This window comes from Pararge aegeria, chromosome 10 (genome assembly GCF_905163445.1).
Source record: "Pararge aegeria chromosome 10, ilParAegt1.1, whole genome shotgun sequence".
NCBI lineage: Eukaryota > Metazoa > Arthropoda > Insecta > Lepidoptera > Nymphalidae > Pararge > Pararge aegeria.
This window is the reverse complement of record NC_053189.1, coordinates 9,426,242-9,444,119: the sequence shown is the minus strand read 5'-3', so window position 1 is coordinate 9,444,119 and position 17,878 is coordinate 9,426,242.

Below are 17,878 nucleotides of genomic sequence, written 5' to 3'. Positions count from 1 at the left end.
AGATGATGGTAATAACTACATTCGCACACTAAAAACGGAAGGTTTCAAGCACACCCTGGTCAATAAAGAAGCCCACAAAACATACCTGCGGGTGCTTGTCACTTAAAACATTTAAAAAACTACCTGGTTAGAGCAATAATTATATCTAAGTTTTTTTTATTATTAACGTAATCCTTTAAACTATGGTATGTAGTGTGTGGTGTGGTGTGTGGTGGTGCCCGCAGTAAGTATTATAGTGTACTTTCCTCACCAGGTAACCCATGCGATGGACTGATCAGATCACTTAGAGAAAAGTGGCGAATGATTGTGAGGCGAGTAACTACTGCCACAAACAATGTCCCACCGTGATGACCGCGACCACTCTGGCAAGAGTGTTACGACAAAGAAGAAGAAGAAGGCACTTTTCTATAAGATAAGTTAATCACAAACTTTGAGCTTTTGGCTAAAGATAAAAGAACCAAGAAAACATGTATTTTGTCTTGCACATATATTTTGGGTTATAGCCCGATTACGACAGCTCAAATTAGGCAACTTTGATTCTATCTTAGTTATTTGATGGATGATCTTATTATAAATCCATATTTGGCATTTATCTCCCCTCTAAACCTCAAAGTACGAGTCAATATATGCCGTGCGCTGACGCCTTGACGCGAGTATGCCATATCATAAGACAAAATTTTACAAGCGTTCGTTTAGCGTACGAGCTGTGGAATGCGCTTCCAATGAACATACGACGATCCAAATCACTAGCGATATTTAAAATAGCAGTTAAGGCCCATTATATTGTCGACGACTATTAATAGCATGTATATACTTCCTTATTTATTGTATGTTAAAGTATTTAAATATGTAAGTGTTGTTATTCTATATGTTCGTTTATTTTAATATTTATTTATTCTTATATTATGTACTTTTGATCCATTTGTGTACACTAGTTTATGTATTAGTATGTAGTTATTCGCATGTATGTATTTTAAAAATTTGTGCCACCAGCATATCTATTCTCCTCTTCTTTTTTTTCGTAATTCAAAGGTTGCCTGGCAGAGATCGCTATTAATCGATCGATATGGCCGCCTCCTGTATTCTTCTTCTTTCTTTATGTTTCTGTTTTTATTATGTTTTGTATATGTTAATGTTTCGGTATACAAATAAAGAGTTTAATAATATTATTTCTTGCTGACAATAATCGTTTACAAAAGCAGACTTCGCTAAGCCCGCTAACTTGCTTGGGCGCAGCGTAATGCTTTTTATCTCAATTCAATTCAATTCTTGTATTTATGGCGTATTGCTGTACCAACTGAGTGCAATTATTTCTCTAATGTTACGTGGGATGAAGGAGACACGCTTTAGAGAATGCTCGGTGTTTGCTGCTTATTAGTGTGAGTCAGACGACTAATTTGACTCTATTTTAAATCCTTTGTGAGTTAGAATCTAATCTATCTACATATTGCATATCGATTCACAACGTACTGTACATATTTTCACAAAAAAATGATAAGGGACTAAGCACAGTTATTAAGAAACATTTAAAATTTGGATAGAAGCAGGCGTTACTTTGCGAAAATCTATTATATAATATATTATGAAAATTAAGCTTAATTTGCTATACTCCGCGAACAGCAGGAGAATCTGTAAGTAATGTAATTATATAATTTCTTCAATCCTTATACTCCACACCAAACAGATCTTCGGCAATGTACCCTCTTCGCACGTTTCGTTTCATTGTTAGGTGACTTAACAATTATTCATTGTGAAGTCAACAACTCCAGAAAATGCTTCGGTTTCGGAGCGAAACGTGCGTAGAGGGTTCATTGCCGAAGATCTGTTTGGTGTTGAGTATAAGGATTGAGGAGTGGAGTATGAGGTTCGCGGAGTATAGCAAATTAAGCTTAATTTTCATAACATTTAAAATTTATTGGAAGTGGGTTTTTGGCTGGGAGCACATCATAAAGGGGATGAAAAAGTTTATGTATATAATGATAATACTGTCTTTGACTAAATTATGCAGGGTAGGTTCAGAGCTAAACGCAACACGTATTTCATTTATATTTTATAATTAATTAAGGTTTAATTTGCTATTAACACTAATTTAGTTCATTACACATCCTAAGATTCCTTAAAGTAACGCTTACTTCTATGTAATATGTCAAACATTAGATATTTATCTTATGTGAGTGATATATCTACAATACAGGTTACTTATTGAATAGGTCTCAACTAAGGTGGTTATGCTGAAACCCCAAACAGCTAATTAACCAACCACAAGATGAATGTCTGCAATCACGAACCGCCTCCGAGACAGGTCCCTAACCACTTTCCGGGATCGGTTCAAAAACAAATTACTCACAAACTGGCATCGTCTTACACGGACCCTTATAACCTATGGTTTTTATACCCTTTGGCTTTAATATTACAAGAAAGGACCGCATAAAACTTTCAATACAGTTTTATTACGCTTCCATGATAAATTATTTATTTGAAACTTGTAGGAGTTTTTTTTTCCTCTTTCGAATCCTTTGGTGAGCAGTTTGATTATTGTTTTGAATAGCAAGTTAAATCTTTTACAAGCATCTTTGAGATCATTATTTATTCCTCCACAAGTTTGCCCTTGACTACAATATCAGCTGGTGGTATGAGATGATACAGTGAAAATAAAACCCTATAACCCTAATCAGTTTCTACGCTGCATTGTACTGGGACACTTAATCTTTTAGCGGCACGTCTTTTTTAGTAGCTACGATGGAATCCTTCCACTAGACCAGACCGAAAGCATAAATTTCCAAATGGTCTCAGCTGGGATTATACTTTCCACTAATAGGACCACGATTTGTAAAAAAAGATATTAGATTGCTGTACATTATATCTTGTTTTTGTAAAGGCTTGCATCTTGACTACATGATCAATAACATATGATAGCCATCGTGTGAAGGAGTAAAATATCTGATCATTAAATAGAAGGACCCTTGTAAGCAATATAGAAAGCTAAGCGGAAACGGCCGAGGGCGGGTGGGCGGAAGTTTCATATAGTTAGTTTTTGTATGACAGCCACGGGATCCCGGTCGTGTTTATGCCCGCGGCGATATTTTATGTGATATGTTTCATACAAAAATAGTAACAACGCAAAATTTCCGGCCCGCCTCAAGCTCGCCACTGCGACCTCTGTGTTTTTTGATACTGTTGTGAACGGAGAGCCCTTTACTCACATAAAGTTTTGATATAATCGGTTCCGTGATGGCTTATAGAAATTTAGACAGTAATAAACAAGCTTTTAGGTTGCGGATTAGCAGAGTTTAATTGTAGATTATTCGACATGGGAGTAATGCAAAGTCTTACGTTACGTTCTCCGAGATAAAATGAGGGACTTAGAGTAACATGGATTGCATCAGGAATCCTGACCGTAGCAACGGGCACCCTTGAATAACATTTTGAATACAATGCTTTATCGAGCTATTGCCAAAATGGGATTTTTTGTGCATAGGAAATGCCTATGCACAAAAAATCCCATTTTGTTTGCTAATATCGTAATTAACTATTTTATACTGTAATTAACTTAATCAAACAAAATGTGCCATTTATATTTTTTCTTATTAGCATAGGAATAAGGGATTTTCACATAACAATTAACACCCACTAAACCTAAGGAATCTAATGAGGAACTAATAAACCTTTAGGTAGCTCTTGTAATAAGGGAATGTCGAGCCAATGGTGTGAAAAGTTTATTATATGTTTGTGATAATAAATAACTCTCTGCGGTTGGATGGATTACCAATGATTAAGTACCTGTAACTGGACTGCTACCTATAAGCTATTATTCTGAGCTAGTTATTATTCTTACTAAGACTTTCTAGACAATACCCAATAGTTATCTTCGATCACGAACTTCTGTGTGTGTCAGACATGAGAAACTAGGACACTATAATTATCTTCTATTATGTCATATATTTCCAACACACCATACCTTGTCAACAAACAATTGTAATCAAGTGATAGTACATTTGCATATATTTTCAACTTAGTATCATGCTACAAGAACAGACGAAAAATCTTCGACGATTCGTGATCCACACATATTAATAAATTCTAACCACAACATTAGCAATGCAACTTAGTGTGCCAATAATGGCTGTAGAGTTATTTTGGTAACAAGTAATCAACATCTCAACAACAAAACATTTCAACAAGAAATTTAATTAGAAAACTCCAACACAGGAAACTGATTTCCGTATTGAGGTAAAAAAAAATGCATTTCGCCATTATGTGGTGGCGGCCATCTTGGATTTGGCATTTTTCGTATTGTATATATTATTCTACTAGTCAAGCCCTTTCATTTTATACCCATATTAAAGGGATTGTGAAAATAAGTAATCCGCCATTTTGTGGCGGCAAATCGGTTTATCTGTTAGGAAGCTGCGATGCAACGGATAGACAGTACACACGCCAAACTAAAAACACCCCATCGTTTTTGCGTCCGGGTTCAAAACCACCGAAACAGTAAATTTATAACCATATTGAGGATGTTGTAAAAAAAAATGAAATTAGCCATTTTCTGAAGGCGTTAATCCTTGACCAATTTTCATCAAACATAGCAAAGAACACCGACTAAATCACCTTTCAAACAAAAAAGAATAATCTCGTTATCGGTTCATCCGTTCAGGACCTACGATACCTAAGAAGGACAAAAAGATATACAGAGACACTTCGACGGTAAAAAACGGTGATTGGTAATAACGGATACATAACGAACTTTTTTGGTAGGTACAATGATTTTAATGAAGTCATATCTGTATTCATCGGTCTATTTTAATAAATGCAAATTGCAGCGGCTTTCGGCCGACGCCGCGGCGTGTGTTAATGAAGGCTGTACGCGGAAGCGCCGCTCGTAAATACTGCCCCGTTTCGTTTTTCCGTTTCCGCACCAGTGTTGCCATTACTTCTGCTTCACGTCTTATTCAAATTACACGCCAACTTTATTTCACTGTAGAGGCCTGTGTGTGCTTGAAATTAAGCTGTGAAATAACTTTTTTTACCATGCACTCGCAAGTTGTACAGAATATCCAAAATGGAATTGTAGTTTCCTTAACGGTCTTCGTGGTTGAGGAAGTCCAGAAGAGGCCACTGAGCAAGATTGAAAGTGAGTCAAACCTTCTAGAAGACTATAGAATGCAAAAATATCACTACTGGTACTTTTTCTGATTTAAATAAATAAATGAATCCAATATTATCTTTTAAATTACTAGCCAAAATCACACAAACAGATAATAATTAAAAACCAAAAATTCGCAATAAATACATTATAACCACTGAAGCGGTGAAAGCCCAGTAAGTAGGACCTCGACTTCACTTTCGGGGGGCCAAGTTCGAATCCCAGCACGCCTCTAACTTTTACATAGCAAAGTTATGTGCGTTTTAAACGATTTTAATAACACTTGTTCCAACGGTGAAGCAAAACATCGTGAGGAAACCTGCATACCTGAGAGTTCTCCATAATTTCCAACCAGCACTAGGACAGCGTGATGGGCTAAGGCCTTAACCCTTTCTCATTGTGAGAGGAGACCTGGACCCTGTAGCGGGCCAGTAATGAGTTGATATGATGATGACAATGATTAATCACTAAAAAAAATGTTTGCCTTATTCCATTAGTTAAGGTAGCCTGGAAGAGATCACTTATAGTGATAAAGCCGCCTTTTGCACATAATTTAAGTTAAAATAAGTGTTCCTGAATGTGTTTCCTTTATTATGCAATAAAGTTGTTTAAATAAATAAATTGTTAACGTAGTAAACAACCTTCTACACAAACGTCTTTAAAAACAAATGTTCTAAAAATGTACAGCATAAAGTTTTGTATCTTTAAAAATTTTATTTTCCTTCATTCCTCTCCAACTCCCTAACAAACCTTAAAGTAGCTGGAAACTTAAATAAATTGAAACTTTATTTTCACACTCGTAAAAGAGACCATTTGTAAACAAGTTGTAAAAATGTTGTGTATGGCCTTCATGTAAGCTTTCAAACTTTATATACGGTTAGATATTTTATGTGTGGAGACCGAATTTTTGCTGTGAAATATTTAAAACCACAATCTGAACTGAAAAAAATAAAAACAACCACGGCTTTTCACTATCATAATAATTGAATAACTTTTTATGTGAATTTTTGTAAAGCTGGAATTAATTGTCTATTTTATCTGTTATTTGTCAATTTTGTTGGACTGATAGGAATGAAACTAACTCGTGTGGCATCCTTTTAGGAAATGATTCGGAACTCTAACAATAGAATATTCAAGGTCGTCTGTGAAGGTATTCCGAGTCCTATTTTAGATAATTGGCTATCTGTTTAAAGAGACTGGAACAGAAAATAAAATGTGTGACATCTGATATAAGTGTATTAACTTTTTCAGTTATACGTAAGTTTTAGTGTGTACATTTAATTATAGATTTGTTTGTGTTATCCCTATATAAAAGCTGATATATGAGTTTCTAATAAAACACTTTATATTTATATTATATTATTATTAATAAATAAAATAACTAATTATAGGTTTAAATATAAACTTTGAATTCTGAATAGATACTTACTCAATCCACCTTGTAACCTAGTAGGTACCTGACAATGAAAAAGTACCTCATCTGAGGATGTGATTTTAATCCGCGGCAGCAATCTATAACAATAGGTTGGTGCTTAAAAAATATGTATTTAAAAAAAAATGCATGTTTTCCACTACAAGTTAGCTTTTGACTAAAATCACCTAGTGGTAAGTAAGTGATGATACAGTCAAAGATGGTAGCGGGGTAATCTTTTTGGGGTATGGAATGCCAATAGGTTTCTACGCAGCACTATACCGGTAGTGTTGGGAAAAAAAGGAACTATAAGTTCCCAAATAGTCATCGCGGGGCCTCCACTTATGCGCAAGTATGCACCAAATGACCTTAAATATTCCTTTGTTTTTAAAAATCGTGTGTTCACTTAGGCTCTACGGTACAGAAGTGTAATATCATGGAACGGAAATAAAATTAATATCCGTTTAGGGATCCAATGGAGCGCGCCTCACATCTTGTTTCGTTCTCACGCACTTAAACCTGTAAATAAACTAGTTCACGAAGCGTGAATATCCTTTTCGACCTTTTAGTAAAAGAGAAAAACATATGATAATGAGCATACTTATATAATTTGTGAACATAACTCATCAAGCTAGCCCATACAATATAATCAATATGTGGCGTAAATATAAACAGATACATATAGAGGGATAAGATGGGATTTATAGATAAATCATCGTTACGGGCATAAGTCGACGAGTTACGAAGCTAAGAAGCAATGGGTGGGAACATAGCTCGGAAGACAAATGAACGATGGATGGACGAAGAATAGTATTTTTCAGTATTTAAAAACAAAAATTGGTTCAAACAGATAATCTACTTATTACAAACAGTCATAAAATAGCGGCATGTGCATGTCGTCTGCGAAAGGTACGGTGATAATTTGTTGGATTGAGTGAAAAATGTTTCTATAACACGATTCCTAAGGTTTTATTGGACCTACCAAAAGTTTTAACACATAATTTAAGCACTAACTTAAGCAATGTGTTAAAACTCATCTCCTACATAAAGTAAGTAAATAATCTCATCAATTTCATGATGACATAGTTGCTTGAAAGCATAATTAATTGGTAAAAATTGGATATTAGAAAAGAGAAACTGCTATGTTTTTAACCAGCTTCTTCTCGGCAAAATCTACTTGCGGAACCAGTGGTAGAGACCCTAAAAACCGACGGATTTGTTTCAAAAGTTATTATACGTGTGCTTGTAAATAATTGAATACGTGGCCTTGGCAGACCTCTCAATGTTGGCCGATAACATAAAGAGAGTAGCTGGGAGCCGTTTGGCGCAGGCACCTAACTAGACACCTATGTTGTCTGGTGGGAGGCTTTGGTCGTGGCAATTTACCACCCTACCGACAAAGACGTGCCGCTAAGCGACTTAGTGTTTCGTTGCGATGTCGCGTAGAAACAGATTAGATGTATGACTACCATACTCCAGTTCAGCCCGCTACCAACTTAAACTGCATTATTACTTACCACCAGATCAGTGGCGTGCATAGAGGGTATGCACAGGGTATGCAGATGATACAAAATGAAAAAAATCGCCAGTACAAGTTATAAAATACTCAAGCGTAGGCTTTTTATAACCCTTACAAAGCCTATCCTTAATTTTTTTGTCATTCTTACTAGAGATTTTCTTCATTTTATATCATCTGAATACCCTGTGCATACCCTCTATGCACGCCACTGCACCAGATGAGATAGCAGTCAAGGGCTAACTTGTAGTGGAATAAAAAAAATGACAAACGATGACGTAAACTTCAAGGCGTAAACGGCAAAACTTCTTGCTAAAAATAAATGTATGGAAATATATCAAGCATGCTACGAGTAGCAGCGACCGTCGTGGTGCGAGTAATTATCACTGAGAGTAATAGAGAATGTGGCCAGCACATAATGTCTTCCTATTTTACCCCAACTATCATTGAAGCAGTATGGTAGTCTAACTTCTTAATCCCTCTATTTTAAAGAAGCGGGTGCTTCATGCTGAGACACTAATAACATCGGACTTATATGATTATTAATATCTTTGATTAAACGGTAAACGGCATTAAATATGGGTTTTTTATTTTTATGCTACAAAAATAAATAAATATACTACGACAATACACACATCGCCATCTAGCCCCAAAGTAAGCGTAGCTTGTGTTATGGGTACTGAGATAGCTGATGAATATTTTTACATGAATAACATACACATAAATACTTATAATATAAAGATAAACACCCAGACACCGAAAAAAATTCATGTTCATCACACAAACATTTTCTAGTTGTAGGAATCGAACCCACGACCTTTGGACTCAGAAAGCAGAGTTGCTGCTCACTGCGCCACTCGGCCGTCACTATAGTATTTGCATGATGTTTCATCATTTCCTACCTACCTTATTATTTAAGATATCGTTAGCTTCATTGAAGCATTACGTATTAATTATTTTATAGATTGTTTACGATGTTATGATAAATCCATTTTACAGCCGGCTTTTTCAAAATAAGTAAAAAAAAAATACATTCTCGAAAAATAAATTCGTATTCAATCATAAACTGCTCTGTGGAGTGCAAAAATTATTAACGGTTTCCCCATTTACCATGCCTACGTACATACTGGTCATTAATTTGTTACTAATACAGTTTTAGACTTCAATACATCGCCAACGCCTTGTTCAGCCAATTAGGGCGCCGCCACAAGATAAATGCCAGCAATCAGGAATCTTGTCACTCCCACATTCTGTCCCCTAAATAGTCTCTGCGGAAAATCACTAGTTAATCAGGCTCTGGTACTCAGTAAAATATTAGTAGTATAATAATTCGGGCTGTTTTTACATTTTCGTTTCTAAAATGGGGAAAACTAAACGCTATGAGACTTGGATTGTCTTGCACTACTTTATTTTTAACAATGTACTACTAAAGACGGTCAAATCGATTTTGTGTTGTGAGTTTCATAGTTATAGACTCGTGAATTTAAAATAAATCACTCCCTCATTACCAACTAAAAAGCAGTACATAAATATATTCTACAATATATTAAATCAGGGCCAAGTAAAGATACTGAGTAGGAATATCAAAAATGTCTTTGGGCAATTGCTGGTAGCAGTAGAAAAAGCAACATTGACATAACATAAACGTAGCAAGTGCCGCGTGATGACGGCAGATGATAATACAGTTTTTCCATCCATCCCCACCCAGTACCATCCCTCCTTTGCCCTCGGCTGTCGTACGAGGCGACTAAGGTAATATAACGAAGAACGGAGAGCAACGTCCTCTGAGGTACTTCTACCATGTACTGCGATCACCAATTCGTGTACCCATCGCGGCGGTGACGTGCACAGGGCTTTTGACCAGGGTATGCATAAGGAAGGAAGATGCCATAAAATTTTTATACATTTTTTTTTGGGTTGGCAGAGCTTTTGTGCATTTATGACGTGCACGCTGACGTGCACGCTGTAGTGTTGTTCATAATAACCACGATGTAGTGCACGTGCACTACATCGTGGTTATTATGAACAAACCCTCCCACTGGAAGAAGCATCAAGTTCAGCAGTGGACTGTTACAGGTAAATAGATTAGTAGGTAAATAGATTTAAAAAAACTTAATAAAGTAAGTCGAGTACCTACTTAACATATACTTAACATTTAATTAACTATTACATTATCAACAGATAAGTAATATAACTATCGCAGTTAAGTGTATTTATCATCTGGCGCAAGCACTGCCGCGCTCCGATAGTATCAGCCACTTCCTTAGAAATTGCACATAGTAAATCCTCAATTCAACTAACTGCACTGTGCCTTTAAGTAATAAGAACATGCGGGCCGCTTCCAGTCTACCCCTTGCTAATTTCTGTAAATGTAGACTGGATCGATATTTTCCTTGTAAAACTGTTGTAAAACAATAGTTTTTAAGTCTATAACAGACTCTTTTTAACCGAACTACCGAATGATGCTATAGACTCACTCAGATACCAAATCTTCAACAATTAGCTGTCACAAAAAAGGGCCATAACTAAATGAACTAAATGAATGAAAACCTGAACAAGAAAAACTTCAGTTTCAATTGTAAATTTTAATACTTAAATACAAGGATATACTATACAATGAGAAGAATGCATTTTAAATAAATATTAATTTGTAATAAGAAGCTTTTGCTCATTATTTTTTGTAGTTATAACTTTAGCTGTAGCATCAACTTCAATTTGTTTATTTTAATCGCAATAAGTTTAATACGCCCTATTTATTTCATTATTCAGTTTTAAAATTTATCATAGCCAAAAGGATTTACATAGCTTTAATAAACAGAAACCATACCGTGTGGTGACGGCATATCATACAGTTTTCCCATGGAAATACTGATTTATACTATAATATATAATAGGGATATATATGGAATACCATCTACTGCGATCACCAGTGAGCCCATCGTGGTTATTATGAACAATCCCTCCCGCTGGAAGAGGCCAGTTAGTCCAGCTGTTGGATTTTGTAGGTTATTGATGATAATTTACTAGCCTACGCCTACTTTGGGGCTAATATACTACGACAATACATACACCGACTAGAGGGCAGTGTATGTATATTTATTTATTTATTTAAACATATTTATTGCGTAGTAATGGAGAAATTACAAATATACTTAAAAAAAATTAAAAGCAAAAGGCGACCTAATCACTAAAAGTGATCTCTGCCAGCTAACCTTAACGATAGTAGGTACACAATAATACATGAGAGACGGGAAATCGCAATTACAATAACAATACATAAATTTACACACTTAATTACATACTACTAATAACTAATATAATAAATTATTAAAAGGGATAAATTACATAAGATATAAATATATATATATAAAATAATAAATATTTATATATATTATTTGTTTATTATTTAATTATTACAGCGGCTAGGACGTCGGCTTAACTTAAGTTGTGTCATTCACTCTAAGTGCGTTTTAAGTAATTAAAATATCACTAGGTTCAACGCTGAAGGAAAACATCGTGAAGAAACCTGCATGCATGAGTGTTCTCCATAATGTTCTCAAAGGCGTGTGAAATACACACTTCACGCTGGCCCAATGTGGACACCAATCCACATTGGGCCAGCGTGATTAACTTACGGCCCTTCTGAAGGAGGCTCGTGGCCTTTATCATCACACATCATCATCACATCAACCGATAGACGTCCAATGCTGGACATAGGTCTTTTGTAGGGAGTTCCAAGTTCCACGATTCTGAGCCGCTTGGATCCAACGGCTACCTGCGACGCGCTTAATGTCGTCTGTCCACCTCGTTGGGGGTCGACCAACGCTGCGCTTACCAGTACGGGGCTGCCATTCCAGCACCTTGGGACCCCAACGTCCATCCTTTCTCCGAACTATGTACCCGGCCCATTGCCACTTAAGCTTCGCGACTCGTTGAGCTATGTCGGTAACTTTGGTTCTTCTACGAATCTCCACATTTCTGATTCGATCGCGTAGAGATACTCCGAGCATAGCTCTCTCCATCGCCCGCTGAGTGACTCTAAGCCGTCTTATGAGGCCCATAGTTAACGACCATGTTTCAGAGCCATAGGTCATCACTGGCAACACGCACTGTTCGAAGACTTTCGTCTTCAGGCACTGAGGGATTTTTGACGTGGCCTTTAGTTGTGCGGTAATAGGTTGATATGATGATGTAGAAAATTTCACATAGTTTTGCTAGTAGATATCTACATATATCTCATTAAATTATAAACAAGAGAAGCCAATATTCACGCTCGACTTACCAATGAGGAGATAAAGTTGTATATTTCTTTTAAATGCTCTGCTATGTCGTAAACAATATTGATGACACACCGGATGATATCGAACAAACCAGCCGTAATTAAGTTAACCAAGTAGTTTTAAACGGTTTCCAGATATATACGTTACACACCCACACTGTATTAAGATATATTACCCTTTGTTCGCCTATCCGGGAACCGTCTTAATGATTAACATGCAATGAGAGTCGGTGTGTAGATAAGTGTAATAAATTTCAACCTAATTACTGCCAAGTGTCTGAAACCATATCACGGGAACAACTTTGAGCCATAAGTCAAGTAATGTTTTAGATATTCTCTGCAGAATATTATACTGAACTTATATTGCTAAGACTAAATATAGTAAATTAATTCCAATGGTTTTTTTTTATTCTACAAGTTAGCCTTTGACTGTAATATCATTTGATTAATCTATGATGGTAGCGAGTAACCTGTTAGTTTAGAAAACAGAAATTAAAAAAAATCCAAATTACCCCTGTCGGGATTCGAACAAAGGACCTCCAACGTAAGACCACGGCACTTACTGTTGCGCCCGTCGAACAATCATTTTATTCATTGAAATACTTTTTTCAAAATTGGTTACAAAGAAAAACTGAGCTGCACAATTTACTCGTAAATTAAACTATATTCATAAATTTTAAATCAGGGTGACCATTTAGAGACGACTCTTTTTAACCCCCTAAAGTCCATAGAAGGGTGTTTGAAACATTTATATATGCGTGTGTCTGTAACATGAAAGCTCCAAAGACGCGATTTTTTTTTTTAATTCAGATTTATTTTTTTATTTACATTCATAATGGTACTTAGCTATAGATTCTAAAGATCTTATCAGGCGTTTGCAGATAATGAGCTACTTTCCTATTTTACAAAAGGGTATTATCAACTTTAACCCTTCAGATTGATTTGCAAATAGGTGTACTGTTATTTCGGCAGTATTTGAACATACAGCATCAGCTTATTCGAGAGCAGACCTGCACGTGTTGGTAATAATGATGATATAAAATCATTCAGTAATTGTACCAATATAGATACCTTTCGCAGCAAAACTGCATAACCTCGTAAGTAAGTAACGGGTTTTAAGAGCAACCGGCCGCAAATTTTAGTTGGAGTTGAGTTCGATCGAGGAGTAAAATAGCAATTTTGTGAGTAGAGTTGCAAAACTGTTATTTTAGAGACGCAGTAGTTTTCCCACAAATTGAACAGTTTGATCCTGCATTGTCTGTTATCCAAAAAATAAAACTTCTATTCCCGAATTGTGCTGTTAGTAATTTTGGACTAAAATATTTTTTTGTTATTTCTAACTTCTTTTCTAACAAAAGGGTTAATAAATCATAAGGGATAGAATACTTAATTAGGCATACGATGTTAAATATATATTTCGCAAATACGTCACAATCTAGCCCCAAAGTAAGTAAGTATATAAATACTTATAATATACAGATAAACACCTAGTACTGAAAAACATTTATGTTCATCACACATTTCCAGTTGAATCGAATCCACAGCCTTGGACTCGGAAAGCCGGGTTGTTGCCCACTGCGCCGATCGGCCGTCAAAATGTATGTAAGAAAGGAGAAATTAACATTTATATGAATGACAAAAGACCGAGAATTGCGGGCAGTTAAAAATAACAAAATAATGAATGAATGAATGAATGAATACACTTTTATTGTACACCACATAAACATAACAAATTAACAGTAAAAATTTAACAGAAGGTATACAATTTGGCGGCCTTATCGCTACATAGCGATCTCTTCCAGGCAACCAAAGGCGTTAAAAACAGCTCAAGAAGAGAGGTAGGTGGTGCATTTAACTGTACTGTGTTGCAAATAAACATGCATAAACCTATATATACAAATATAATATGTACATATAACAAACTTACAATAAAATATATAAATATATATATAATTAATATCAATAATAAATAAATATATACAATATTGTCAAACCACAAATAAAACAGAAGGGAATAGGCAAGTTAAAGATCCGCAGATGCAGACAAAAAATGATCTTTGACAAGTTTTTAAAAATGGTAATAGACTGTGCCTCTCGGATTTCAAGAGGCAAGGCATTCCAAAGCTTAACAGCCCGAACAGTGAAAGATCGGTGGAAGAAAGATGAATTATGTGAAGGCACCCTTAAGATCAATTTCCTTGCAGTACGGAGAACTTCACCAGGGCGACCAACGAATTCAAATTTTTCCTTTAAATAAGGTGGAGAAGAAGGAAAAAACAACACACAGTAGAGAATAGAAAGAATGTGCAAATTCCGGCGAAGTCGAATAGGTAACCACTTGAGACGAGAGCGAAATTGTGATACATGGTCATATTTACGTAACCCAAATATGAACCGAATGCTAATGTTTTGAAGTCTCTCAAGTTTATTTAACTGATCGTCAGTTAAATAAATCTAATCTAAATAATCTTAGTAGAATATTCGAGATATTTATACCGCAAAGAATACTTTTCAATAGAGCCCGCGGACAGAACTCAAAGCTTTGGACAGCTACAACGGGCCGTCGAATATTCAGTGTATCTACAAAATCACACAGTGATTTTTTTACTGTCAACTATCGACAGCCCTTTATATATCTCCGCTCTTTAGTAACTCTAAGCAATTTTAGTACTGATAATCTTCGAAATACTATATAAATGGATGTCAACTAAAACATCACAGTTATCAGTTTAGTTCACACGAATTTGGCTTCAAAAAACGCAACAAAAAAGTAATTCCATTATGGTAATGGAAAACCTTGGGCCTCAACGTTTAGTTTATCGCTGCCGTTGGACTGCAGTTGTAAAAATTCTCGCATCGAAATTTGTTCGCTCTGACATGAAAAATCTGTACGATTTTTTACTACAGTCTACGTCGTCTACCGGATCATCCTTTTTCATATGTTAACATAAATAAAACACTCGAGTTCTTTTCTATATTGCTAGTTGCCCTTGTGATGAAGGCAGGTCAGAATACTGTTATCACCAACCCTCCTAACATAAATAAAACACTCAAATTCTTATTAATAAATGTATAGGTAAGTTATACGATTCATCTCAACCATTTCTGCCCCACAAGTCCTACTAGTGCGAAGGCCTCGTCTCTCATAGGAGGATGGGAATACGAGCAACTCACCACACTGTTTCCACGGGGGTCGGCTCTTTAACGTTATTAACGTTATAACGTATAATATGACATTTTAGTGATAGTCATTCTATAGTATAGATTGTGGGATGTTCAACCTCTCAACAACTTACTGCAGTTAAAGCTTTTTGTGCTGTTAGAATGGACCGTAAGTGTTATATAGATAATCTCTTATTAATCCATAATCAGATAGATCAAGTCCCTTTGGTGTGGAAAAAAAGAGATAATTTTATGACCAAGTTTTTTTGTAGCTCATATCGGGAGTCATTTTAAATCAAATGTTAACAAGTTAATAATATCTTTTATATTTAAAACTTTATCGTGAGAACATTTTCTCTCTTCACAAATAAACTCTAAAATCAAAGAATTCCCATTCATGTAGCGCTCGGTATCTCTATCAAGTGTGATAGTAAATTCTTTCAAAATGGCCAAAGTTATCCAGCTGAGTTGCAGTCCGGAAGTCAAGTACAAAGTCAGCTTATGAATTGAGAAATCGTGGAGGTGGATGCATTCCTTGTTTTTTTAATTTAAAATATGGGTACGATTTGATTTACAATATTCTCTGATGTTTGTATTTGTTACATACATATACGATGAAAATTATTATTATAATAGTACAGCCCAAGTTCTGACTTGCCCCCCAAAATATATCTATATATTGCTAGTTTCCCGTGTGGTGAAGGCAGATCAGAATAAAGTTATCAACAACCCTCCTCTTCGCACGGTTTTTGTACGAGGCGACTAAGGGAACATAACCGAGAGCGGGCAACTGCAGTGCTATTATTATCATTTGCTGCGATCAACAACCCGTCTGTCCAGCATGGTGACTATGGGCAAGCCCTCGCGTTGAGAGAAGTCTATTACCAGCAGTGGACTGTTTAAAGCTACTGATAGATATTGACTATTAACAAATAAATAAATATACAAAGAAGACACACACCGCCATCTAGCCCCAAAGTAAGCGCAGCTTGTGTTATTACCCATAACATAAGCTAAGATGATGAATATTTTTAATAATATTCCCAAATACTTTAAATCTACAGACACACTCAGGCACTGAAAAATATTCATGTTCATCACACAAACAGCATTCCCACAGCCTTGGACTCAGAAAGCAATTACGCTGCCCACTGCGTCATAATGTATGTGATTTAGGAGAAATTGGCATTTCTATGACAGATGAAAGTCCAAAAATTACAGGTAGTTTAATATACAAATAATTTTATTACAATATTCGAGCTGAATAATGCCGCTAATATTAATACCTTTTAAGATTTATTGAAATTTGAATTTGAATTGAATGAGAAAGAGGTAAACCGCCGAATCCAACTCGGATGGGCAGCGTTCGGGAAACTTCGTGACATCTTCTCGTCCAAAATCCCTCAGTGCCTGAAGACTAAAGTCTTCGAACAGTGCGTGTTGCCAGTGATGACTTACGGATCAGAGACATGGTCGCTAACTATGGGCCTCATAAGAAGGCTCAGAGTCACTCAGCGGGCGATGGAGAGAGCTATGTTAAGAGTGTCTCTACGTGATCTAATCAGAAATGAGGAGATCCGTAGAAGAACTAGAGTTACCGACATAGCTCAGCGAGTTGCGAAGCTGAAGTGGCAATGGGCGGGGCACATAGCTCGGAGAACCGATGGACGTTGGGGTCTTAAGGTGCTGGAATGGCGACCCCGCACCGGTAAACGCAGCGTAGGTCGGCCCCAAACGAGGTGGACAGATGACATCAGGCGAGTAGCTGGGAGCCGTTGGAGGCAAGCGGCCCAGGACCGTGCATTGTGGAACTCCCTACAAAAGACCTATGTCCAGCAGTGGACGTCAATTGGTTGAGATGATGATGATGATAAAGATTTATTGAACTCAGTGTACAAATAATATTCTATTTTGAATGTATACCTACGAGATTCTAATGTACGATAGCAAGCGGATAAACATACGGGCTACCATGTACCTAACCTGCTCGCCCCTCTCGTAGTAGATATTGCGTTTTCCAAACAAAGGGCTGCCATCCACACACAAAACACATGATTTAAGAGTTTTTGGAACGAAGCTGAATTACCTTTTCGAGTAATTGCGCTTTGAATGGAATCGAAAGTACGTTTTATTTTGTATCAATTTTACACAAGAAATCAATCAAAATTACCCATATCGAAACTACATTTCACACGATTACCCTACGCAACAGAAAACAACAAAGAGCTATTATCAAACAAAAACATGATTAGGGGGCTTTTGAAACAAAATTTAAGAAGGATAGCTTTTTTTTAAATGTAGTAATTTTTAGCTTTTAAATATCAAGATAGAAGTGGCAAAGATGGTTTAGCTAGGCGTTTAATCGAT